This window comes from Scyliorhinus canicula, chromosome 7, assembly GCF_902713615.1.
Source record: "Scyliorhinus canicula chromosome 7, sScyCan1.1, whole genome shotgun sequence".
In the NCBI taxonomy this organism is placed as follows: Eukaryota; Metazoa; Chordata; class Chondrichthyes; order Carcharhiniformes; family Scyliorhinidae; genus Scyliorhinus; species Scyliorhinus canicula.
Window position 1 is genome coordinate 158,538,655 of NC_052152.1, and position 27,858 is coordinate 158,566,512.

At 46.0% G+C, this 27,858-nt stretch overlaps 1 protein-coding gene across 1 annotated transcript in view; it reads left to right on the forward strand.

Moving 5' to 3' along the window:
- The window catches only part of ripor3 (RIPOR family member 3), a 318,117-nt gene that overhangs the window by 21,681 nt on the left and 268,578 nt on the right, over positions 1 to 27,858 (forward strand). The window lies entirely within an intron of this gene.

A 27,858-nucleotide genomic window follows, 5' to 3' on the forward strand; every position in this document is an offset into this window, starting at 1 on the left:
TAATGGTTTGTTCCTCCCGGGGAAAAAGTTTCTGATTGTCTACTCTATCATTTCCCCTGATCATCTTATCAACCTCTATCAAGTTGACCCTCATCCTTCTCCGTTCTAATGAGAAAAGGCCTAGCACCCTCAACCTTTTCTCGTAAGACCTACTCTCCATTCCAGGCAACATCCTGGTAAATCTCCTTCGTAACTTTTCCAAAGCTTCCACATCCTTCCTAAAATGAGGCGACCAGAACTGCACATAACACTCCAAATGTGGCCTTACCAAGGCTTTGTACAGCTGCATCATCACCTCAGGGCTCATAAATTCAATCCCTCCACTAATTAACGCTAGCACACCATAGGCCTTCTTCATGGCTCTACCCACTTGAGTGGCAACTTTCAAAGATCTATGAACATAGACCCCAAGATCTCTCTGCTCCTCCACATTGCCAAGACCCCTACCGTTAACCCTGTATTCCGCAATTCATATTTGTCCTTCAAAAATGGCCAACTCACACTTTTCAGGATTAAACTCCATCTGCCACTTCTCAGCCCAGCTCTACATCCTATTTATGTCTCTTTGCAACCGACAACAGCCCTCCTCACTATCCACAACTCCACCAATCTTTGTATCATCTGCAAATTTACTGACCCACCCTTCAACTCCCTCATCCATTCATTAATGAAAATCACAACAGCAGAAGACCCAGAACTGATCCCTGCGGTACGCCACTGGTAACTGGGCTCCAGGCTGAATATTTACCATCCACCACCACTCTCTGACTTATATCGGTTAGCTAGTTTGTTATCCATCTGGCCAAATTTCCCACTATCCCATGCCTCCTTACTTTCTGCATAAGCCTACCATGGGGAACCTTATCAAATGCCTTACTAATAGCTATGTCCACTATATCCACTGCTTTATCTTCATCCACGTGCTTGGTTATCTCCTCAAAGAATTCAATAAGACTTGTGAGGCAAGACCTTCCCCTCACAAATCCGTGCTGACTATCCCTAATCAAGCAGTGTCTTTCCAGATGCTCAGAAATCCGATCCCTCAGTACCCTTTCCATTACTTTGCCTACCACCGAAGTAAGACTAACTGGCCTGTAATTCCCAGGGTTATCCCTATTCCCTTTTTTGAACAGGGGCACGACATTCGCCACTCTCTAATTTCTGCTCTCTGCTATTTTTAACTGGCATCCTGATCTCTCGAGCCCCCAATGCGTTCCCCGAACTCTCCGAAAGCCCCAACTCACCTATCTATGAGGGAGTCCTCGAGCCCTGCCATACCTCACCTCACATGCTCAGAGCACCACCAGCCCTGATCCCAGCCAAGGGAAAAATGCCAGCCTGTTACCCTGGCAGCATTCCTGCCAGCAGGTTATTCTTTCATGAGATGTAGGTATCACTGTCAAGGCCAGCATGTGTTGCCCATCTTTCATTGCTCTTGGACGGAGTGGCTTGCTGGATCATTTCAGAGACCAGAGTCACATTTCTGTCGGTCTGGAATCACAAGCAGGCCAGACCAGGTAACAGATGACAACTTTCCTTCCCAAAAGAGCATTAATAATCCAGATGGGCTTTTATGACAATCAATGATAGTTTCTTGGTCAACATTGCTAAATTATTTTATATTCCAGAATTATTAACTGAATTTAAATTGTACAAGCTACTGAGGTGGGATTTGAACCCATGTCCCTAATGCGTTACCTGGGACTCTGGATTACTGGTCTGTGGTGAACGTATTGTACCAACCATTCACCACTGTATCATATTGTGTCACACTGTTGCCCATGTGGGCTCCACCTATGGACCATTGTACTATACTACACGGAATGTATCATGTTGGTGCCCTTGTGGGCTCCGCCCCCTTGAGGGGAGGTATAAAGAGCAGCAGCCCTGTAGGCGGCTCTCACTAGCAGAGCAGTCGCAGGCAGGCACTGTTCTAGTCAATTAAAGCCACTGTTCACTTCAACTCTCTGTCTCGCGTGAATTGATGGTCGCATCATGGTCCAGCCATTACCACTACACCGCCATCTCCCCTCACTGTTTGCAAGTTGCATGTTTAGCAAGCCTGCCACCCATTCAATTTCCTTGCTGAAATCCTTCCTTTAATCTACACACAATCTCAGTAGTGTTTTCATTATTAGTAATGTGGAAGGCTGAGGACAGACAATTGCCCATCAATTAAAACACCAACAATTCTCTTAAATGTGTGCAATACAACTTTATTCAGGATGTTCTTTAAATACTTTCCACTGTCGTCATGCAAATCGAGGAATTTAAATACAAAGAAAGAAAAAGTATCCTCCAGCATTAAATCATATGCATATTGGATGTGTTACTTCGAGAAAGGGAATGATTACAAGATAAGAGTGGAAGAGTAAGGTTAGCAGGCAGGACATTTGGGAATTCTATTATGGATTGTATTTTCATAAACTGGCTTCATGCGCCAAAACAACCACTGAGGTCAAGTTCTCAGAGAAGTCTTTCTTTATATGGGGAGCCAGATAGCGACCCATGCTTATCCTGACCTCTGCACAACTGGATAAAATCACAAGACCAATAACAATATGACATAAATTACTGAATAATGTGAGCAAATACAATGGGACAATAGTTGTTACTGACTCAAATAGTTTTCTCGCATGTTTAAAAATGACTTTTGTCTTTCTGTATTAATCAGATTAATCCTTCAAAAAAAATACAGCTGCATCATAATCAACATAATTTTTGAATAAATGGACTTACAACATATCCATATGTTTAATGTGTTTTTTTAAATAGTTTGAACTACAGTCCATGTAGGCCCTATAAAAAGTTACATTTTAAACTGATATAAATGTATGTGTCCATGTTTTTGTGTGGATATAACCTTCACTATTACAATTGAGAAAAAATAGTCAGCAAACTCTGGCGTCCACACATGTGCCTTTCAATATGGAAATCCAAAGGTTGCTGTTTGGAATATCCTGCTCCTCCACGAAATGTGGAGCACTGATAGATTTAACACTGAAATCACTGTAATGCTGTAAACCCATGGTACTTGTCCACTTGGCCAAACTCAAATTGTTAGAAAAAGTTTGGGCTGGTGCATTCATTTAATTTTTAGTGGTGTGACAATGGTACTTATTGACAAACAACCTCTCTAGCCCAGAAAATTTAATTTTACAAGTATGGATTCTCAATCCCTCAGAAGTTGATTACTGTTGGAGATTTTCAAAAATTAGTATTTAATTTTTTAATGGATTTAAACCTCATTTTTATTTCCTGCTTTATATCTCCTGATTTACTTTCCATGGGGGAGAGAATTGTTTGGGACTGTCTGCTGGCATTTCCTCAGGTTCAGACAGTACTGTGGAACCCGCCCCGCATTCTTGAATGATATTAATGGAGAATGAGGTGGAGGTTGCACAGGTAGTGACCTGGGGCACTGGCTGTACCTGAGGAAATCAAGGTAAGTCCGTTTAGCACCAATACAAGAAGCAATGTGTGAGCAAATTTCTCTGAACTCCGTGTATTTCAATAAGGATCTTCACTGAGATTGGTTGAAAGACCTTGCTGTTCTTGTCCTGCTCGCAGACACTACAGATGTCCTGCAGAGGGCACCAAACGCGATGTCTGGTTGGAGAAAACTTCTGCTCAAAAGTCCAGAAAACTTTGTGGTTGTGGGTATCTGTCAGCAAGACAAACGAAGAGCAGGTTCTACCAAAATCTGGGCTGTGGGTAATTCAGTTCCTCTGCAATGTCTAAAAGCAAAAAACTGGGGATGTTGGAAATCTGAAATACAAACAGAAAATGCTGCAAAAATTCCATAGGTCTGGCAGCATCTGTGAGAGTGAAACAGAGTTGAAGGCCTCGTGTTTGACTGAGTTGGGATGACTCAAAAGCCATTTAAAATTGGCAGGTGGGTCCCGATTCCTAGGTTTTTGACCCCATTCCCGGGCTGTGCAATTTTTGGGAGTGCCTTTCAGGGGTATGGGCAGGTTCCTATCAAATATGGCACTCCGAACCTGGTAGCTCCATTGGAGAGATCAGCATCTCCCACTCTTCTGAAATTTTCATGGAGTCAGGCCAGGATTTTAAATAGTCATGGTTCATGGCCCCTCAGAGCAGTCATGAACCCCACTGTGCATGAGCGGACCTGTTAAAAGGTGAGGTCACAATGTCCTTCTCATGCCTTTTGTGCCATGTTATATCCCTACCCAAATGCCAGGCTATGGCACTTCCATGCCCATGGAGCCATTGGTATACCTTATAGAACCAATGAACCCCATAGTGTATAGTGGGCTATATTTATTGATAATTTTCTCCTATGCTTGAAAATTTTAGCTATTAGAATATGAGAACACCTGTGCCCCAGGGGCTTAAGGGAGTGGGTAGAAGGACAGGGCTTGGCATAGGGCGCATTAGGGGACATGAGGGCAGATGGTGGGCATGGGGAGTGTTGGGCGAGTGAGGGGATGTGAGGGGTAAGGGCTGGAAGGCCATTGCTTTTTTATTTTAGTTGGAGTAAAGTCCCGCCACACTGAGGTGGGCCTTTAAACAGCCGGCCTCTGCATTTGGCAGCTCTTGTGGCTGCCTCGGCAGTTCTTCCTGGGCTGGCTGGCCAGCCCCCAACAATGATGATCCTGCCTTTGTGAGCACTTTCTCCAGAAGTGGATGTGTGGAGCTGGATATTTTCTTGATTCTCCCCCCTACCCACCTTGAGGGTGAAAATCCAGGTCAATGTTACAAATCCAGAATAACCCTTCTTTGGAACTGCAATTTATCGTCTCTTACATTATTCTATCCTTTTCGTTGATTAGGCTTGATTCAAAGGTAAAATAACGAATTGTATTAAAATACAATTTTACAGCTCTAAGAACAAAAAAGACAAGGAACTGACTTTTAATGAAATATAAAAAGGGCAATTTTGAATTCAAACTATACCACTTAATTAACGATCAGTGCTTTATGTTGCTGGAACACTGTACAATAGTGAATATAGTCTTCAAGAAAAATACACCATCAGCATTTTGTGTGTAATGCAACTCTGAACCTTTCATGGGATGAAGGTGCTGTAGTTAGTTCCATTATCTTAAAGCTTCTTTCTCACAGAGAACTGAGGGCCATTGTTCAAGCAGTCATTAAACCCTGGATTTCACATTACATGCATAACCCCTACTTCCCCTATCAATTCAGTGTTATTGGCCCCAAAACTATGCTTACGGCATGCAGTAGATCATACTGAGTATCTATGCATGTTCATGATGGTGGTTAACATGATAATGACTGTTTGTGGCAATGCGTATTTATTGTCCAATAACATATTTATTGGACATTATTCTGCATGTTTTTTAATGGAGGTACTGATCCATTTTGACTAAACTACTTATGCAGCGAGTGAATAAAACAGCCCATAAATGTGTTAAAACATGTGTGTAAGAGAAATATTTTAAGCTTTATATCTGAGCTGGTGGGACCCAAAACATATGAATGTGATTTGTGGGGTCCCCCCACGACATTTACACACATCTTCTACCCCTTCAAAGAATCGGCTCATCCTCACCCTCATGAGGTGTTCTCTCTATACCACCTTCAGCTGCATCAGCCCCAACCTCACGCACGAGGTGGAGGCGTTCACTCTCCGGAGCACCTCACACCAGAACTCCTCCTCCATACCCTTTTCCAACTATTCCTCCCTCTTTGCTTTTATCCCTTCCAGTGGTGCCTTCTCCTCTTCCAGAATAGCTCCGTAAACCGCCTATACTACCCCCTTCTCCAGTCCCCCTGTCGTCAGCTCCTCCTCCAGCAATGTGGAGGCTGCATACCCGGGAAGCTGTGTATCTCCTTTCTGGCAAAATATCAAATCTGCATGTATCTAAATATTTCCCCCTGCTCCAGCCCATACTTCGCTTCCAGCTCCTTCAATCCTGCAAACCGATCCCCAAGAAACAAATCTTTGAGTGTCTTAATCCCCTTTTCCTCCCATTTCCGAAAATTTCCATCCCACTTCCCTGGGGTTTTGGGCACATTTAGCGGGTGTTTCTCAGTGGCTGCAGCACCAAGGAACACCCCGCTATCCAGCGGCACCTTGCTGTTTTTTCTGGCCTCAGGAAGTTTATCTCTGCCGAGCTGCACGTAGAGTAATTTCCTGCTGGCACCTCTCAGATCGGGGCACCATTTTTGCCTGGCTGCCCTGATCTTTCCCCTCCTCACTTCAGCCTTCCCCCCACCCTCTGTTTTTGGCACCCCTTCCTCCCAACCTCAGGCAGGCCCCCGGGCACATCCCCTCATCTCCCTCTGCACCTGGCAAAGTCCCCCTCTGGGCCTGATTCCTGGCAGTGCCAACCTGGCATCTGCACACCCTGGCACTATCACTCTGGCACTGCCACCCTGCCCTGTTCCTGACCACCTGGGAGTCTCTAATGGCCTGGGAGACCCCCTATATATCCCCCCCCCACCCCCCCCCCCCCCGGGTGCCATTACAGCTGGTGCACTTTTGTGGAAACCATTACTAAACGGGACCCTGACGAGGTCTCCCAGGTGCAGTCGTTAAGTCCTGGGCGCCTGGAAATCTCGTAAACACATATTTAAATGAGCTTGATGACACATTTAAATATGCGGATCATGCCTAATGAGGGGATGGGATCCAGATGGTGACATCTCGAGAGACTACGTTAAATTCCATTCGCATTTTGGGAGGCCTCTCGTGAGTTTCAATGGCCTCGGCTCGACACCAAGTTGGGCGAGACCAAGCCCACAATGTTTTGGTCTCAACTGCTTTCTGTGGTAGTGAATTCTGCAGGCTGACCACTCTCTGTGTGAAGATATTTCTCCTCATCTCAATCCTATATGGCTTACCCCATATCCTCAGACTGTGACTCCTGGTTCTGGGCACCCCCACAATCGGGAACATACTTCTGGAAAAGATTTTCCCAGCGTGAATAACGCCACGCTTTTAGCAGCCTCCCATTTATGCACTTTCCTGAGAAACATTTTATCACTGCCATCACGGGGTGCTCCATATAAACACCTTCCCAGCACTTGTTCCAGATCCATTCGAGAAGATGGCTGCCAGGAAGCCAGCATCACATTTCTCTGAGGGAGTGCCAACCAGATTCCTGGATGGTGCACACCAAAGGTAGAGGTCCTGTTCCCGCACTCCAGGACGTGGCTCACCAGCAAGGTGACCACATCCACCTGGGAGGACATTACAGATTTAGTTAGTGGCAGCTACTTCCAGAAGGGGATGGGGCAGCAGTGCTGTAAATAAATGAATTACCTTCCTTGCATGGCAAGGGTAAGTCTACCGACTCCAGTCCCTCAATGCACCCTCTCACCCACCCCTCGCACCTCCAAGGTGATCTCTCACCCAGTCACATTGTGGGTTGCCCACCTGTTCCGAGGGCCTCTTCCACCCACCCCACCCCAAACCTCCTTGGTGCCCCCTGTCTCAACTCAGCTCCTCACATCCCTGCTCCTACTCCAGTCCCATGGAAGCCACTCCTCAATTATCTAAACTGGCGGAACTCACGCCTACACTCTCCCCACCTTTATGCCTTTAGGCTCAAATAGAGTGAAACAACTATGAAAGGGGCGTGCCACCTGGGGGCGGGATTCTCCGACCCTCCGCCAGGTCGGAGAATCGGCAGGGGCGGTGTGAATCCCGCCCCGCTGCTCCGATGCCGACTGCCGAATTCTCCGGCGCCGGGTTTTGGGCAGGGGGAGGGCCCCGATGGGCCGAGTGGCCACCCGTTTTCGGCCAATTCCGGTGGCATGAAATGGACACGGTCCATACCGGCGGGACCTGGCTTGCAGGGCGGTTAGCAGGGTCCTCGGAGTGGCGCGGGGGTTCCGGCCCCGGGGACCCCCATGGTGGCCTGGCCTGCGATCGGGGCCACCGATCTGCGGGTGGGCCTGTGCCGTGGGGTAGTGGTTCTGCGCATGCGCCAGAACACATTGACAGTCCCACGCATGCGCCAACTCGCGCCGGCCAACGGAGGCCCTTCAGTGTCGGTTGGCATGGCGCCCATCCCTCCAGCGCCGGCCTAGCCCCCGGAAGTGCGGAAGATTCCTCAACTTCCGTGCGGCCCGCGCCGGAGTGGTTCACGCCGCTCTTGGTCGCCGGTACAGATTGCCCCGCCGATTCCGGGAGTATCCCACCCCTGGAGTCATGCGGCCTCAGCCCCATGAGGAAACGGCCGTTGAGCTGGCTGGGAAGAGCAGGACTGCGCCTGTGCTGATGGCAAAGTGGGGGCAGCGAGAAAAAGTGAGAAACCTGAAGACAAACCGGCGTTCCTCAAACCTCATGTGAGCAAACATCGCACATAATGTATCCTCCATGATCTAGGAATGCCATCTCCCTTCCCTTTCCTTGTGCCCCTGGAAACCACAGACCCGAGCAACTCAGAGGGTGATTTCTTGGACATAACCATCGAGGAGGTGTCACAGCTGTCACCTGCACCCTCCACCAGCACAGATACACACACCTCAGTGGAATTCAGTAATAAGCAGGCTTCTGGGTCTCTCACTGGTGAGCATCTCAGAGCTAATGATTCATAGCAGTTGGAGGCAGAATATCCCAGGGATCCAGCAGTCAGAGGGATGCTGGAAGCCAGGACTCTGTTGAGCCCCTGGCCAACGATGTGTGCCTGGTTCAGGTCATCCCCGAACTGATGGAACTACAAAGGCAGAGACGCGTGAATCAAGAAGTGATGACAGCATCCTTCCTCGGACTGCAAATCCGACTAGAGGAGACCTATCACCTTCTGACTGAGGAGATAGTGTTGTTGATGTAATGCAATGAGGCCCACACTGTGAGGGTGGAATCCATAGTGGAGATCCTGGTACAGGACGTGCACTCCATAGCTCAGCTCATTACCTCCATGGCTGAGGGCATGACTTCCGTGGCTGTGGAGTTCAACTGCAGGCACTGGTGGGAATCCATGAGTGTCTGTGCCAGAGGGTGGCGGAGCTTCTGGATCTCACTCCAGTTGACCCTCTATCCCATGTAGGAGTACCGGGGCCCCCGGGCACTCGAAGGGAAGCGGATAGACAGGACTACAGGGGAGGAGACATGTTGTTCCTCCTTCTCCTTCTGCTCCAGGTGGTCTCCCTTCTGCAGCACCAAGTTATGGAGAGCGAAGCAGACCACAATTATGCAGGGCTCCCTCTGGAGGCTGTACTAGAGGGCACCCCCTGACAGGTCCAGACACTGGGGCCGCATCTTCAACTGTCCAATCTCCTGTTTGACCAGCTCATGTGTTGAAGCATGAGCCTCGTTGTAGTGAGCCTTCGCATTGGTGTCATCCGCCACCTTCATATCGGGTACCCCTTGTTCCCGAGGAGCCATCCCTCCAGACGCTGCTCTTCCTTAAACACATCTGGGATCTGCGAACGCCACAAGGTGTAATGATTATGGATGTTCCCTGGGAAATGAGCACACCTGCATGATCTGCATTGTGTAGTCACAGATGAACTGGACATTGAGGGAACGGAATCCCTTACAGTTCATAAATGGCACCTCATCATGCCTTGTCGAGCACATGGCGTCCGCCGCGGAAGACCCTTTACTAGTGGAATCTCAAACGGGGCTGTTTCCTCTGCGGTGCTGCTCCCTGTACAGCTTTGTGCCCAGCATCCCCCTCCTCAGCATGGTGCTGGTTCAGACCACGTGCAACGCACTTCTCTGTCTCTGCTGCTGTTAAATCACAAGAAGTAGAAACGTCAACTCAACAGGCTTCATGATTCTCCAGGATCGTGCACTGAAAAGAGATGGAAACAATGTGAGCAATGAGAATTCCTGAGAAAGGCCTGCCCTTCAACCACCAAATCATCTGGGATCTCCGCTTTGCATTTCCCCTTCAGCGAGTGCTTCTCCACTAAGCCTCACACCCTCCCCTCTCACAGTGGCATCTCCCTATAACTGTCCCCCTCAACTCCTGGACCCCTTAAGAGTCTAACTGGCACATTGCTCCTGGCCATTCCCCAACCCACCCACCCCCAATTGTTGCAGGAGGTAACAGGCCATTGAGTGAATACATGGGACTAGCATCTGCATCCTCACAGGGCACCTCAAATAAATCCCCCAATGGTGGCACAGTGGTAGGCACTGTTTCCTCACAGCGCCAGGGACCCAGGTTCGATTCCGACCTCGGGTAACTGTCTGTGTAGAGTTTGCACGTTCTCCCTATGTCTGCGTGGGTTTCCTCCAGGTGCTCCGGTTCCTCCCACAGTCCAAAGATGTGCAGGTTAGATGGATTGGCCATGATAAATTGCCCCTCAGTGTCCTAAGGTTAGGTGGGATTACAGGGATAGGGCGGGGATTGTGTCTGGGTAGGGTGGTGTTTCAAATGGTCGGGCAGACTCGATGGGCCGAATGACCTCCTTCTGCATTGTAGGGATACTATGATTTATGTGATGATCATAACCTATAACGGGGTGAATGATGATAGATTTAACCATGATGCCTTGCATTGGGGTCCACATCAGTGCATCCTGCGTGAGCATTGGGGTTCATTAGTTGGGACTCCAACAGTTTTGTAAAAAACAATTAAATTAAATCAAATGAACTAGAGGAAGAGATAAAAGGGGCAGCTCCTTAAAGGGAAACTGCCTTGAACAAAAACAAATCACAGATCAAACTTAAAACCATCAAATCAAAATCTGATGAAAGGGGTTGATAAGGCACCCAGTCACTGCGACGCCCAACAAGCACGGTATGCCTCAGCGGTGCCAATGGACAACGCTTGCTCGCTCTCCAGGGACACCCAACCGTGAATGTAGTCGTGGTAGATGGACAGGCAGTCGGGTCGGACAATCCCCTCGGTCACCCACTGCCTGGACTTGTTGATGGTGAGTTTGGCCAGGCCCAGGAGTAGGTTCATGAGGAGGTCCTCCTCCTTGCCCACGTGAGTTGAACTTATCTGTGTCGCCCAACATCCTCTCCTTAGCAGTGAAGTGTCTGGAGAATCATGGCTGCCAGAGCTCTCACCTCTGATATTCCCCTGAGGTGAGGCCGCCAAATTTACGCTTTCGTAGACCTGTTGTGAATGACGCCATTGTGATCTCTTGCCGGCGTTTTGTGATTATTCCATGAGGGGGAGAGTGAGTGCTCGCTAATGACATGTTAATGTATTAAAATCTGGATCCTGGGCTCTTGTGGCAGGTTCACATTACTCCACTTTAAAACTGCAAAACCCAAACATGCTGCAGAAGATCGCATTTTTCAATTCTCTCCTGATTTTGAGCCGGCATCGAATTTCTCACAGGCAGAGAGTGCAGGCTTCAAAATCACCCCCGTAGTGTACAGAGAATACTAATGCCAGAACTAAGTCTGCATTTCCTTATTGACCTTCTGGCCTCTTGTAACCTCTACTGTGAAGGTTAACTTGAAATAATGCCTGGATTTGACCTTTCCTATACCGACAAATATATACTTATATACAATTGGACGTTCCTGCAAGGTTTTCACTGATTAAACATGCACAGTGTTATATTTTAGATCAAAAATGACTTTATGGATTGAGTGGATTGAAACCAGAGGATAAGGTTAAAGGAAGTAGCAACAGCATTTAAACCTGAAGTAAACAGCAGCTCTTAAGGTGGCTGAATATTTACATTTCTTCACCTTGCAAATTACAAAAGCTATCAGAAAGAATCTGTGCTGTCCGCAGATAGCCCACCAGAGACAATGAGCTTAAATGAGCACCAATAACCCATCTCCTGAACTATTCACAGATATCCAAACATAATCTGGATGTCCTGTACACAAAAAACAAGCATAGCGCTTCTCGGCCTTTTGGCTAAGATGAGCGTGGGATCAGGGGTAATGCCTGGATCTGGTATGTCTCTCTTGTGGGGACCATGATTTGGATTCAATTTGAATTTGAATTGGTTTTTGGAGCAGGCAAGGAGCTGGATTAGGGGTTTGCCCCTGTCCACACTCTGAGCCCTGGCTTTGTAACTCTGATAAAGTAATAAAAAATAAAAATTAAAAAACAGGACAAACCCAACCTGGCCAATTACCACCCTTGGTCTACTCTCAATCATTAATTAATTGATGGAAGGGGTCATTAACAGTGCAATTAAGTGGCATTTTCTTATCAATTAGCTGTTCATTTTGGTTCTGCCAGGGCCAATCAACTCCCGACCTCATTACAGCCTTGGTTCAAACATGGACAAAAGAGCTGAATGCCAGAGATTAGGTGACAGTGGCTACCCTTGACATCAAGGCCGCACTTGACCAAGTATGACATCAAGGAGCCCTAGCAAATCTAAAGCCAATGGGAATCAATGAGTAAAGATGGTGTGGTTGTTGGAGGTTAGTCATCTCAGCTCCAGGACATCACTGCAGGAGTTCCTCAGGAGAGAGTCCAAGGCCAACCATTTTCAACTGCTTCATCAATGTCCTTCCTTCCATCATAAAGTAATAAGTGTGGATGTCCACTCATGATTGCACAATGTTCAGACCCTGAAGCAGTCCATGTCCAAATGCAACGAGACCTAGGCAATATCCAGGCTTGGACTGACAAATAAGAAGTAACATTCACTCCGCACAATTGCCAGGCAATGACCATCTCCAACAAGAGACAATCTAACCATTCGTCAATGATATTCAATGGCATTATCATCACTGAATCTCCCATGATCAGCATCTTAGGGGTTACCATTGACCAGAAACTGAACTGGACTAGCCATATAAATGTTGTGGCTACAAGAGTAGTCAGAGGCTAGGAATTCTGCGGTAACTCACCTCCTGTCTCTCCAAAGCTTGTCTAACGTCTACAAGGCATAAGCCAGGAGTGTGATGGAATACTTCCCTCCCTATCAGCACTGTGGGTGTATCTACGCCACATGGACTGTAGCAATTCAAGAAGGCAACTCACCACCACCTTCTCAAGTGCAATTAGTGATGAGCAATGAACGCTGGCCTAGCCAGAAAAGCCCACTTCCCTTGAATGAATAAAAAGAAATTCAGGTGGGGTTCAGAACAAGCCATTAAACTTAATCACTTTGACCAATTGACCCCTGCTGAGAAGGCGACTCCACCGACAATGTAATCTCATCACTGTGAACAATAGACATGGAATGATGTTTTCCCAGCTTGCTGTAACTATATTTGATTCCTGGACAGTTTATGAATGGAGGTCATGTGATAGCAAGCTCAAAGGGAGCTTAAAGAAGCTGCTTTTTCACAGCGAGACAGAGACCAGAGTGAGTAACAGCAAGAAGAGGATTTGTATCTCTCTCTCGCTCTCTCTCACACACTATCCTGCAAGCTTGTGCCCTGACTGCATCTGACCCGTCAAATACCACAGGCAGAGTCTTACATGTAGATCAATCAGTTGCTGACTCCAAAAGAAACCAAGTATTTAAATTGCCTCTATGTTGAATCTGGCCAAAACCGTCCAACGCAGCAACATGCAAGATCCATATACGACTAGCTTCCTTTCTGGACACTCTAAACAATTTAACCTACCCACCAGCCCAGTTGCTTTGGGTGTGTGTGAACCTCTTAGATGGGTGGCCTGGAAGCACAATGGTTAGCACTGTTGCTTCACAGCGCCAAGATCCCAGGTTCAATTCCCGGCTTGGGACACTGTCTGTGTAGAGTCAGCACGTTCTCCCCGTGTCTGCATGGGTTTACTCCAGGTGCTCCGGATTTCTCCCACAAATCCCGAAAGACATGCTGTTAGGTGAAATCGACATTCTGAATTCTCCCTCTGTGTACCCGAACAGGCGCCGGAATGTGGTGACTCGGGGCTTTTCACAGTAACATCATTAGTGTTAATGTAAGCCTACTTGTGACAATAAAGATTATTATAAAGATTATTATTATAAAAAGAGATGCATGTGAGAGTTTATAATGATCTGGACCAGGCCCCAATAGTAACTAGGATACTGGACAGAAACCCCAACATTTTAATTTACTTTTGTGAGGAAAGGATACCTCGCTCCAGCAGTGATTTCATGCATATGGTATATTAAAACAAACTTTATTACAACCATGGTATTAAAATATCTTTAGCATCACACGAAAATAGCTGACAACTATGCATTAAACTGTGTTAATCAATACAGTGACACAATAACCCTTAACTGCTATCTTTATTTCCACTCGAGCAACAAGACCATCTCAAGTCACCATCCACTTTTAAATACAGTTAGCACTCAGGAACGCTTGCTGTATACGATGTCTTGACTATTTCACTTTGAGAAAGAGAGATCTTTTGCCACTGTTTTAAAGAAAATGACCTGACACCCTGTCGGCATAATGCAGAATCTTTGGCTTTATTTCTTCAGAAAACCTTCTTAGCTCAAGCTAAAAACTCTGATAAACCTAAACACCTGACTGCTTCAATCCCTGGTTCCTCCCATTAACTACATCATCTTACTAAACTCAAAAGAAGGGTCTTGCGAGATCTGCACCACTTAAAATGCCTCGCCAGATTTAACGTGTCTCACGAGACATCACGATCTGGATGGCTCACTGGACCAGTCAAAATGGCACTGGTGGGGGGAGGGGGGTGGTCTCACACCCCATTAAAGAGCCCTGGGGGGGGGTCAGAGACAGGACAGGGTGACACCCTACCACTACCAACCTGGCACTCTGGCAGTGCCACCCAAGCACCCTGGCAGTGCCACCCTGTCACTACCAGGGTGCTCAGGTGACACTGAGGCTGGCAGGGGCATTGTCAGGGTGCCAGGGATTGAGCCCAGGGGCGGCCTTACCAGAGGGGGGGGAGGTTGTAAAGTGGGGGGGGGGGGGAAATCTGAAAGGTGGGAGGGAAAGATTAGGGCAGCCAGACAAAATGGCACCCTGATCCGCAGGGATCCTTTCCTGCTAGGCTCACCAGCAGGAAATGTTTCCAAGTACAGCCTTGGCCAAACAAACATCAAAGTGCTGTTGAATAGCAGGGTGCTTCTCGGCACTGCAGCCCAACACTGGACATAGTTTTTTTCCGGTTAAATCGTGCCCAATATGCCTAATGAACTACTCCGCAATGAACCCATCTACTATAAATAAAATTCCATTAAGGCCAACCTTTTTATGATGTTTTAATTGCACCTCTGGCTGTAAAAACTGAGCTGTCCTGCAAATCAGGACTTTTAAAAACACTACTGAAACGGTCCTACACACACAAATCAGTCTTTTAACCCTTACTGCATCAAATACATATAATACATGAATTGGAAATTCCTACATTCAGCACAAGTGTGAGCTGGAGTATTTTTATTATTTTTTTATAGACCGGGTGTCAATAGATACAATTTATTTTCTTTTAAAACTGTCTGAGTCTTTTACAGGCAGAGCACTTAAATCGTTAGACATTCACTGCACTGGTAAATGAGCCTTTAGGGATGAGAGATTGGAATTTTAGATAAAGTTTGAAAGTGATGTAGTTCAGTCTAAAGCTGAGGTTTTAAATCTAAACAAAGGAAACAACATGGATATGTTGGCAGTAAAAGATTGAGAAATTACATAAGGAAGTATAATGGTACACAGAAAATAGCTGGAATTTAAAGAATGAATGCATGATTTACAAATAATTTACATTCCTTTAAGGCCCAAAAAATCCAACAGAAAAAGTGATTGAACCATGGCTAATAAGAGAATTTAAGATTAGATCAAAGGCTTATAAAGTTTCCCCAAAAAGTGGAAAGCTTGAAGATTGGGGGCATTTTAGAATTCAGTAAAGGACAAAGAAACTGATAAATAAAGAAAAAAAATAAAATATGAAATTAAACTAATGAGAACTTAAAAACAGATTGTAAAAACGTATTTAGGTATATAAAAAGGAAATGATTAGCAAATAAAAATGTGGGCTCATAACAGGCAGAAACAGGAGAATTTATAATGGGGAATAAGGAAAAATGTCATCGCTGGGGGTTGGGTGTAGGCTGGAGGTGGGCCAGCTGACCAGGGAAGAAATGTGTAGGTGGCCACAGGGGCTGCCGGGTGCACTGGTGGACTGTTTAAAAAGTATGTCTCAGTGCTGTGGGACTTTGTCCCAGCCCTCACATGTCTTCACCCTCCAAGTACTTCCATGCTACATCCATGCCACCTTGTGCTCCCCACCCAGCCCCGATATCCCCTCATGCCCCCTATGCCAAGATCTATACTTTCACCCACCATTCACCAAGGGCAGCACGGTAGCATTGTGGATAGCACAATCGCTTCACAGCTGCAGGGTCCCAGGTTCGATTCCGGCTTGGGTCACTGTCTGTGCGGAGTCTGCATATCCTCCCCGTGTGTGCGTGGGTTTCCTTCCGGTTTCCTCCCACAGTCCAAAGATGTGAAGGTTAGGTGGATTGGCCATGCTAAATTGCCCTTAGTGTCCAAAATTGCCCTTCGTGTTGGGTGGGGCTACTGGGTTATGGGGATAGGGTGGAGGTGTCGACCTTGGGTAGGATGCTCTTTCCAAGAGCCGGTGCAGACTCGATGGGCCGAATGGCCTCCTTCCGCACTGTAAATTCTATGTATCTGTGTATCTTAAGCCCTTTATGCCCTTATATCCCTCTACTATCCCCCTTTGGCCATGTGTGCCCCATGTTAAGTTATGGCACTTGCATGCCCATTGATCCTCTCTACATTTTCTACAACTAATGAACCACATAGTGTATATGTGTAAAAAAGCCTTAGTGGAAAAGTAATCCATTGATAACTTTCTCCTATGCTTGAATAAAGTCTGAACTGCAAGCTAGTAAAATTGTCCATTATCCTGGTCCCATGAAGTTTTGAAACCACAAACCCTTGAAACAGTAGCATGGTGGTTAGCACCATTGCTTCACAATGCCAGAGTCCTAGGTTCAATTCCCAGCTTGGGTCACTGTCTGTGTGGAGTCTGCACATTCTCCACGTGTCAGCATAGGTTTCCTCCGGGCACTCCAGTTTCCTCCCACAAATCCCATAAGGCATGCTTGTTAGGTGAATTGGACATTCTGAATTCTACCTTAGTGTACCCGAACAGGCACCAGAGTGTGGAGACGAGGTGATTTTCACATTACTTCATGGCAGTGTTAATGTAAGCCTACTTGCAACACTAATAAAGATTATTATTATTAAACCACTTAACTTGTGTCAGCAAATTTTGTGTAATTAACAGCAGGGAGTCTGAGCTGTCAATCAAATATTTCCTCTGTGGAGAAGCTGTTCGATTATTCTAGTGGCTGTCTGGCCTGTCGGTCAAGCATACATAATGAGACGTGGCTGAGAGTCAGACAGCAAATGCAATACTTGTTTAGTAGAGAGACATAGGGGACATGAGGGGATATGAAGGGGGGTGACGGGTGTAACCTGGCATAATAGGCATGCGGGGGATCATTTGAACTTAACTTTTACAATGTCCCCTCTTGCACACTAGGGTTCAAGACTCCTCTAAAGGGTCATGAACCATGACTCTTTAGAAACTGGGTCAGACACCATTAATATTGTGGAGGAGGAGGACATGCCTCCTTTAACGCAGCATGGTAGCATAGTGGTTAACACAGTTGCTTCACAGCTCCAGGGTCCTAGGTTCGATTCCCGGCTTGGGTCACTGTCTGTGCGGAGTCTGCACGTTCTCCCTGTGTCTGCGTGGGTTTCGTCTGGGTGCTCCGGTTTCCTCCCACAGTCCAAAGATGTGCAGGTTAGATGAATTGGCCATGCTAAATTGCCCTTAGTGTTCAAAAAGGTTGGGTGGGGTTACTGGGTTACAGGGAGAGTAGGGGTGCAGGCTTGGATGGGGTTCTCTTTCCAAGGGCCTGTGCAGACTCCATGGGCCATGTGGCCTCCTTCGGCACTGTAAATTCTATCTCCTCAATTGAGCTGGCCAGGTCAGGAGTGCTGGATACGAGCTTTTGATAGGAACCAGCTCACACCCTTTAAAGGAACTCTCAAAATAGCCCGGGACTGGGCTTGGACATCTTGGAATTGGTACCCACTACCCTTTAGTGAAGGGATCTAAAGTCAACCCAACATAGTGAAAATCCAAGCCAAAGTCAGCAACAGCAAAGTAGACGTGGCTTGAGAGAAGAGGCTTGAAAGTGATGTACCAGCTCCAGTCTGGAGAGGGGGGGGGGGGGGGGGGGGGGGGGGGGGGGGGGGTGTGCTTGCAGTTAAAGCCTCATGAAGTGGAGATTTGGAGGAATAGGATTATAAATTGATTAAAAGGAAACAAAAAAAAGAGGGGTGAAGAAAAAGAGGATGTGGAGTGAGGAGAAGAAAATGATTCGGAGAGGTTTTGCAAGGGGGACAAGAAGGATATGGAAAGAATTATTCGAGGCAAGGTGGAAGGAGGTGGAGGGGAAGGAGAATGAGGTACGGCAGATAAATGCAATTACTCACTCATGGGTCCTTTATATCCTTTAATCACTTAATTCTCAATATTTGTGAAGTCTAAAGTTAATTAAAACCAAGTTAAAGTTTGTAAACAAGAGTGAAAAGTTTCATTATCTTGTCATTGAATTCATTGCTATTTCACAAAATTGTAAATTATGTCTACACAAAAAGAAGCATTTAAATTAAATTAATTTATTATTGTATTAATGAGCCATAACTTCTGGGTTCCCCAGCATTGCAGTTGGGAACTAACCCATAGCTTCCCTGGGGAAACCCTCTTGGAAGTTGCCATGTAAGGGTTTACCGACAGTTGTTCAGAAGGACTAACCTCCCCATGACAATTTTGCAGGGCTGGGAACCATCCGACAAAGCAATTTAAATTGCTACCTTCGATAATTCTGTCACTCTGAAAGAGTTATGAGGGAAAGAAAAATCATTTTGAACTTCAGAGGAATGGTTTTAAAGATCCAGACCGAGTGCTGCACAGTACACTGCCCACACCCCCTTCAACTAAGCCTCCCAGCATCCCCCGTGGTATTTCCCACCGACACAAGATTTCCCCCACCACCCCGAACTTACAGCGCTGACCTGACCCAGCCCGACCACCCCCCCCCCCCCCCCCCCCCCCGACCCGAATGATACCTCCCCTCGACCTGAACCGACACCTTCGACCCGACCTCCCTTAATCCGATCCTCCCCTGGCTCGAACGGCACCCCCACCCACCCGAACCACCTGGCCGAACCTCCCTGACCTGAGCTGACCCACCTGACCACAATGACATCTTCCTGACCTGAACTGACCTGTCCAACCTGAGCGCCCCCTGACCCTACCCTCCTGACCCGACCCGACACCCTGACCAATCTGCCAACCTTTCTGATCCAAACAACACCCCCGATGTCTGGATTCCCCCCTCCCATCCCCAGCCCCACCACCGTTTGGGAACTCCCATGCACCCCCTCTCCTAATGTGCGGATACTCAACTCCCTTTTTGATGCCCAGATCCCCCTCCCCACTCCCCAATGTGTGGGACACCCCTCCCCCCATGTCTGGATTCCCTCTCTGCTGATGTCCAAACACCCACCCCCACATCCCATTAACTTGTGTTAGAAACTCACCTTCTCATTCAATCAGACCATTAAACCCACCTGCTTTACCGCAATGAATACTCCACTCTTTTTGCAATCTGCCGTTGGAGCCAGAGGCATGTTTTGCTCCATTGGTCTCACCCAGCCTGAATCAGGAAGGTTGGGCGAGTCTGGCGTTTTATATTCGAAGCACAGGTGTGTCGCAATGGAGTGGCAATCAGTGGTGGATTCGCTGGTCCCTGCTGATTGCCACTCTGAGGAAGTTATAGGCCTTCATGAACACATTCATGTTCTTGTGTTCATGATATTCCGTTCACTGGATCTTGAAGGGTGAATTGAGTCCGCATTTAGAAATGGAAAGTGACTTATATTCTTCCCCTCTCTGATTAAATCATAACTTCAGCTCTATTTATGGGCAGCACGGTAGTGCAGCTCCAGCGTCCCAGGTTGGATTCCCAGCTTGGGTCACTGTCTGTGTGGCATCTGCACTTTCTCCCCGTGTCTGTGTGTGTTTCTTCCGGGTGCTTCGGTTTCCTCCCACAGTCCAAAGATGTGCATGTTAGGTGGATTGGAAATGCTAAATTGCTCCTTAGTGTCCAAAAGGTTCGGTGGGCTAGTGGGTTACGGGGATAGGGTGGAGGCATTGGCTTAAGTAGGGTGCTCTTTCCAAGAGCCAGTGCAGGCTCAATGGGCCAAATGGCTTCTTTTATCACTGTGAATTCTATGATTCTGTGACTTTAATCTTTGTCTACCTTCCTACTGTCCCACTTTGTACTCTCTGGTCTGTTTAATGGTCACTGTCGGATCACCTATAGAACACACAAAAATAGCACTCGTGCTTTTAAGAGATTTTTAAAGTATTGAAATACTGTGATAAAGTTCTGTTGCACAGAAGATATTGAGAATATTTTGCAGTGAGAAGCAACAGTCGGCAGAGTATTTAGACTTGCTGATCAAGAAAACACATACAATTGTGAACCATTCAATATTTATCCTCTGGCCTTTTAAAGTTGTATCGCACAGAGACACCTGAGGAGTACAATGCTTCTCACTGACTATGTTGTTCAATCATTCCACTTTATTGCCCTTGCATCATTTGATCTTTCTACCCTGTGAGATTGCTGATAAAATAGCACCCCTTGTATGAAATAATTATGAATCTACAGAACCAAAAAGATTTGTGCAGTTTTTCTGGATTGTAAATACTGAATCTTCCCTCCAAATATGAATTTACTGTTACTGAGTCCATATTGTGCCATGTGCAAAACATGCTAATGAGGCTCAGGCAGTCACAGAAATCAGTTTTATCATCTGAACAGTGTTAATGATAACTAATGGGATATTTTCCTGTCAAATTAACAATATGGATGATGCTGTCAAAGTAAAATTTGTATTCTCTGCTTTATTCAATGGTTGCAGTAGGATCACCTATAAGGCACACGCAAACCAACACTATATTATATCATTGTTGCTCTGAATATTGGTGACCCATGCTGCATATATAATCAGATGATATTTGTAACCAGATGCCTACAATGGGTGTTATCATTTTACTCTTTCTATGATTGTTTAGTGAATTGATTGGTGAAACTTGAAAAGGGAAAAATATCATTCATGATTGAGGGGGAGGGTTAAAGGAGTAGGTGAAGGGAATAAGGGGCCCAAAATAGGAAAAGCACTGGGGCTTGTGATTTCTCTCCCTGGCACTGGTGGCAGATGCAATCTAATGCAAAGAAGTTTGAAGTGATTCATTAGGTAGGAAAAGTGAGTTGAGACAAAATAAAATAGGTTACAATTCTAAAGCGGCTGCAGAAGCAGAGGGACCAGGCGGTATATGTGAACACTTCATTGAAGGTAACAGCACAAGTTGAGAAAGCATAGAGATATTGGACTTTATAAATGGAGGCATGGAGTACAAAATCAAGGCAACTGTGGAAAACCCTGGTTCAACCTCAACTGGGGTATTGTGTTCAATTTTGGGCACCATGATTTAAGAAGGATGTGAAGGCATTAGAGCAGACAAGATTCACAAGAATGGTTCCGGGGACAAATAACTTTTGTTATGTCTATAGATTGGAGAACCTGGGGCTCTTTTCCTTGGAGAAGAGAAGATTAAGAGGGCATTTGATCGAAGTTTTCAGGTCATGAGAGGTCTGGGCAGAGTAGATAGGGAGAAGCTGTTCCTGCTGGCAGAATGATCAAGAACCAGAGGACACCAATTTAAGCTGATTGGCAAAAGAAGCAACAGTGACACAAGGACATTTTTAAACTCAAAATTATGTTTCTGAGATAGTGGTGGAGGCAGATTCAATTGAGTCTTTCAAAAGAAAACTGGATAATTATCCGAAGTGAAAGAATTTATAGGGCTAAGGGAAAATGATGGGGCAGTGGGACCATGTGAGTTGTTCTATGATCTATCTATAGCATGATAGATGCTGAGTGTATAGCTTACAGTTCTTGAAAATTTGACAAGTTTATTCTGGAATTGCATCTAGCTACAGGAGACAAGACACGTGCATCTGGCACTAGCAGCTCAGCACTTAACACAATAAAAAAAACAGTTGTCACACAATGAATTCAATAAAAAAAGCTTATAAAACATTAATTATATTTAATTTGTTGGGCAATAATTCCGATTGCTCACGCTATGGCTTCCTGGAGTATTAAAATACTGAGCTATATCACATGGGGCTGAAATTTCATTGCTTACTGTGAATGAGTTTTTGATCACAGATCCCCCACTGTAGGAAGGTGCTAAATGCTGCCTTACATGGGGAAAAATTGTAAGAATGATTACCTTGAGCTACTATTATGCAACTTCGACCGTTCAAGTTAATGTCATATTAGTGGTGGAGGTGGCAGAGTTGGGTAATCTACTTCAACAGTAATTTAGCATTTTTCTGGTAGAAAAGCCCTCTGTGTTTCCCTTCCCATCACTCTCTCAGTGAAGGTAGAGAATGAGTTGTGTGGAGAAAATAACAGGATTTGTAATTCTCACGGGAAGGAATGTAGCTTTGTTGATATGCAAACTGTTTTCTCATTGCCTTCCCTGAAAAGAAAAAGCATAGAGCACAATTTCCTGTCCATACTACTGGATCTGCAACTTTGAATTAAAAAAATAAACAAAATTAAAACATTACACGTACTCTTCCCTTTTCAAATATTCATTGAGTTGCACAGTTGTTTTAATACTGAAAGTTCAATGGAATAAAGGGAGAGAGATGTGGACATTTTTTCTTTCCCTTTCCCTTCTGGCTAATGAATGTGCCTTCATGATAGTCATTATCCATTTTCCATTTTTGCCAATGCTAATGTTCAGATTGAATGGCTCCACGTGGTTGGTTTCACAGTTGCTTTTGGAAGGACCCCAGTCCAGAGCGGATAAGCTTGAGTCTTATTTTAAATCATAGAAAACGGAAAAGTAAAAAACAAAGTAATTAAAAAAAGACTCTCACAAAGTAACTCCATAGAGTCCTTGCATATTATCCATAAGAAACTGAGTTCATACCATGCAAACAAAATAAATATTTAATCTTTCGTCTTAAATTTAACATTATGATTGAAAAGAAGACGTCAGCAATCCAGACTGAATGATTTATTAGCCTCCATAAATATGAGAATTTAAAGACCCTTCTAGCAAACTGACTTTAAACTTATTGTGAATTTAAAAACGTGAACCCTAAATTCAATTTATTTCATTTTGTGACAAAATGTTAATAGTGAGCATAATAGGCGAGAATTTGGGATTATTTGTTCCTGTTGTTTGGATGTTACAAGTGCCTTTCGAGCTGCAAAAGTGTCTTTAGCGGGTGTACATGCCTGTAGGAAGAATTGCATTAAGCACCAATTGAGTAATCAGTGTGTGCACAGTGAATGTCATCTATGTTGGACAGATCGATCATGACATCAATCTGAATGCAAATCTGATTTGACACCAGTGATGTTATTTTGGAGCTCAGTACTCCAGCTAATGCTTCCTCTGAATGTTGCACAGCCTCAAACACAATTAGCAGCAGGAACAAACCCCACCAGTACTATTTAAAGGAATCATCATTTGCTAACAGGCGAGTTGCTGGTTGATTTCTTCTGGCCGTTGTTAAGATTCAACAAATATGTTATATAGTTATTTCAAGTTACAAAGAAGGACTAGACATGAAGATACCATCATCTTCGATGGTATCCTGCCTCTCACCATGGCTTCAGCAAGCACTTTCCCAATAGTAGCCAGCATCACCTCCTCCATGGTGGTTAGAACATGCGATTGTCCCCTCCAATTAACTCCTGCTGCCTCTAGTTGTGCGCTGTCTTGTCCTGCAAGAGAAATGTAAGTATGGCAATGAGTAAGGTGCAATCTGTTTGGCTAATATGACTGTCTGGGTTGAACAGCTGGCAGTGTTTACAAGCTATGAGATGTGGGAGTGGCTTGCAACAGTGCTCAGTGTGTGAGTGTGCAGCAGAGTGTATGAATGTATTAATTGATTGAAAAAGATTGTTTTAAGTGAATGATGATGTTTGGTGAATTGAAGTGTATGGGTATGAGGTTAGCTGTGCAGTTATTTGGATATGGCATTTGAAGGTGCATTTACTAATCTTGACCATTCATGCAAGGTCATTGAACCTTAGTTAGAGCATCTGCATCCAAGTTCTCAGGGTGTGAGTTATGGCATGCATGGTTCTTTGCTCTCACTGCCTTCTGAGCATTTTTGGGGGGGGGGTCATGGTGGCACAGTGGCTAGCACTGCTGCCTCACAGCTCCAGGAATCCGGGTTCAATTCCAGCCTTGGATGACTGTGTGGAGCTTGCACTTTCTCCCTGTGTCTGCGTGGGTTTCTTCCGGGTGCTCTGGTTGCCTCCCACAGTCCAATGATGTGCAGGTTAGGTGGATTGGCCATGCTAAATTGCTCTTAGTGTCCAAAAGTTTAGGTGAGGTTACTGGGTTAGGGGGGGTAGAGTGGTACTTTTTCCAAGGGCCGGTGCAGACTCGACGTGCCTTCTGCACTGTAATTTCCATGATGCTATGATTTGAAGGGCCCCCTGGCTCCCTGTGGGTATAGGATTTTGCTCCTCCTATCAATATCCTCTACCAAGGGCTTCAACATAGCATCCAAAAACCCTAAAGCCTGCACTCTCCCATATGGTGCCATCCTTTAATGTTCTGTAGGTCAGATTCACTTGTTGCATTAATGACAACCTACTCCAGCCACAATGCACCTCCCATTTAAGAGATGTAGGTCATTTTTAATGAGCCTATGAAATGTTGGCATTCAGAGGGATTTGGGAATTCTAATACACAAATTACAGAACGTTAATGAGCAGGGAGTGAAAGCCATTAGAATAATAAGTGCTATGTTAGCTTTTATGGAAGGGTGGATTGGTGTATATGAGTAAAGAAATCTTGGTTCAATTATATAGGGCTTCAATGAGACCATATCTGGGGTATTGTGTACAGTTTTGGTCTTCTTATCTATGGAAGGATATATTTACCCTGGTGGGGGTTGGGGCTCGGGGGTGGAGGGGTGCAGGTAAGCAAAGGTTCACTATGATGAATCCTGGGATGAGATGCCTGTTCTATGAGGTAAGGAGGTGAGATTGAGTAGAATATTCCTGCATTCTCTAAAATTTACCCCAAGACTTTCCGACCTCAGTGCAGTAAGTTTTCCTGTGGCGTATGCAGCGATCCAGTTAAATACCCATTGACTTCGCCAAGACCGGAAGATTCCACCAGCAGGAGAGGCTGGAAAATCCCGCCATTGGAAGATTGGATTGATCTCATTGAAACACATAAGCCGGAATTATCTTGCCATTTGTTTGCGGTGAGATGCTCTGGTCCCACTGGCTGCATACCACTGTCCGCAGGTTTCCAAGCAGCTTGTGTGGCTTCAATATGAAATCCTATTGACAGCGGCGGGAGCAGAGAATCCCCGCGGCAGCGAATGGTGCGCTGCCTCCCGCCATAGAGAAACATGCGGCTGGAAGGCCGGATAATCCTGCCCATAACATTCTTCGAGGACTCAACAGATGGATGCAGAGAGGCTGTTTTCCCAGGCTTCGGAACTAATGGTCATACAGGGAGACATTCAGTCATGCAGTGCACTGGAAAGACTTATTTTTTTTAAAAAAATATTTTTATTAACGCATTTATATTATAATTTTAACAAAATAACAAAATGAACACACACCCAACCAACAATAAAACCCAGACAATATGGCTTACATCAATGACTCCCCAATCCCTCCCTTTTTTTAAACCCCCCCCCCCCCACTGCTGACAGCTTAATTTTTCCCAAAGAAGTTGATAAATGACTGCCACTTCTGGGAAACCCTAACATTGATCCCCTCAGGGCGAAATTAATTTTCCTGAGCCGGAGAAACCCAGCCATGCCATTGACCCATATGTTATTCTCTAAATCTTGCAGATTGGTATCCAAAGGGTCCGAATGCTGCAAAGCCTTCCTTGGTCGAATGTCTGGTTCAAGTTTTCTTCTCTTGCTGGTTTCTAGCTCGCTTTCTGAAATCACACCTGGTACCATATGTTATTCTCTAAGTCTGAATAAAGATTGGAGACCTCTACTTTATTCAGTGGGTTTGTTCTGTCTCCAGAGCTCAACCAGACGTAATACAGTCAAGAGGTAAAACAAGAGAAGCTAAGGCAAGCTACCTATGCTGAGCTGTCTCTATGTGCTGCTGCTCACTAGTCCTGTGCTTTTAAAAGAGGCGGATCCTGCCTTGGGTAGGACCCTTTATACTCGCCTCTGATGCTGCCCTCTGGTAATGCTGTGACTGTTATATCTGTGCTATAGTCCCTGGTATGTGTGTGCAGATGTACAGAACACTACAACCCATACCTCTGATTTCGGGGGCTCCAAGACCCTCCATGCCAATAAAATCCGTTTCCGGGCTACCAGGAAGACAAAGACCAAGACATCGGCCTCTCTTGCCCCCTGGACTCCCGGGTCTTCTGACACACCAAACATCGCCATCTCTGGACTTGGTACCACCCTTACCTTCAATACCTCCGACATGACTTCTACAAATAATCCCTGCCAGAATCCCTTAAGCTTTGGACATGCCCAAAACATATGGACATGATTCGCATGCCCACCCGCACACTGCCCACATCTATCCTCCACCCCTTCAAAGAATCTGCTCATCCAGGCCACAGTCATGTGCGCCCTGTGGACCATGACGAGGATGCATTGACTTGCCTCAGGGCATCTTCTCACAACCCACCCTCCAGCTCCCACCTAGCTCTTCACCTCCACTATCGGAGCTCCCTTCGATTTCATCAACTCCTTATAAATTTCCGACACCTTCCCTTCCCCCATTCCCGTTTTCGTATCCTGTAACCCCTGGGGCGGCAGGTGCAGGAAAGCCAGTAGCTGCCTCCCCACAAAGTCCCTCACCTACAGGTAGCGGAACCCATCCCACCAGGCAGCTCAAACTCCTCCTCTAACTCATCCAAACATGGAAAGCCGCCGTCGATAAACAAATCCCAAAACCGCTTGATCCCCGCCCGCTGCCACTCCCGGATCCCCCCATCCAACACCCCGGAACAAACTGGTGGTTACCACAGATCAGTGCCCACACCGACGCCCGCTCCAGCCCAATGTGCTACCGCTACCATCCCCACACCCTCAGGGCAGCCACTACTATCAGACTTGTGGAGTACCTGGTCGTCGAGGACAGCAGAGGCGCCATTAACAGTGCCCCTAAACTCGTGTCCCTACATGAGGCCACCTCCATCCGCTCCCATACTGACCCTTGCCCCACTACCCACTTCCTGACCATCACTATGTTTGCCACTCAGTAATAATTTATAAACTTCAGAAGGGCCAGCCCCCCCCCCCCCCCCCCCCCCCCCCCCCCCCGCTCCAGCAGCATCTTCTTCGCCCGCGGGGTTTTACCCACTGCAAAGACTTGTGCCGATTCTCCAAAGGCAGGCAGGTGTTCGCCCTTGGGGACTTGATGCAGTCTGCATAAAGTCAATTCCCAAACAAATTTCTCCCCCATGGCCTCAGGCCTAAAGAATTGGCCATTTACGACTGAGATGAGAAAAAGATTTCTTCATTCAGAGGGTTGTGAATCTTTAGCCCAGAGTTGTGGATGAATAGTCAATGAGTATATTCAAGACTGCAATCGATAGATCTTTGGGTACTAAGGGATATGGAGATAGGCCAGTGAAATGGAGTTGATATGGAAGTTCAGTCATGATTTTACTGAATGGTAGAGCAGTTTCAATGGTCAGTCTGGCTTGGTCTTGCTTCTATTTCTCATTCTCATAGTGTCAAAGTGATGGTGGTCACATTCTATTTACCTGATGGGATATGAATTACACAACACTGTTTGAATGGCTACAAAGCGAAACCACTTCTCATCAATAGAGACTGCAGATTAGAATGTACCCAACACAATCTCTGTATCATCTAAAGTTTGGGATTCATCAGCTGCAGCCAACACAAAAGTGAAAAGAAAGAAAA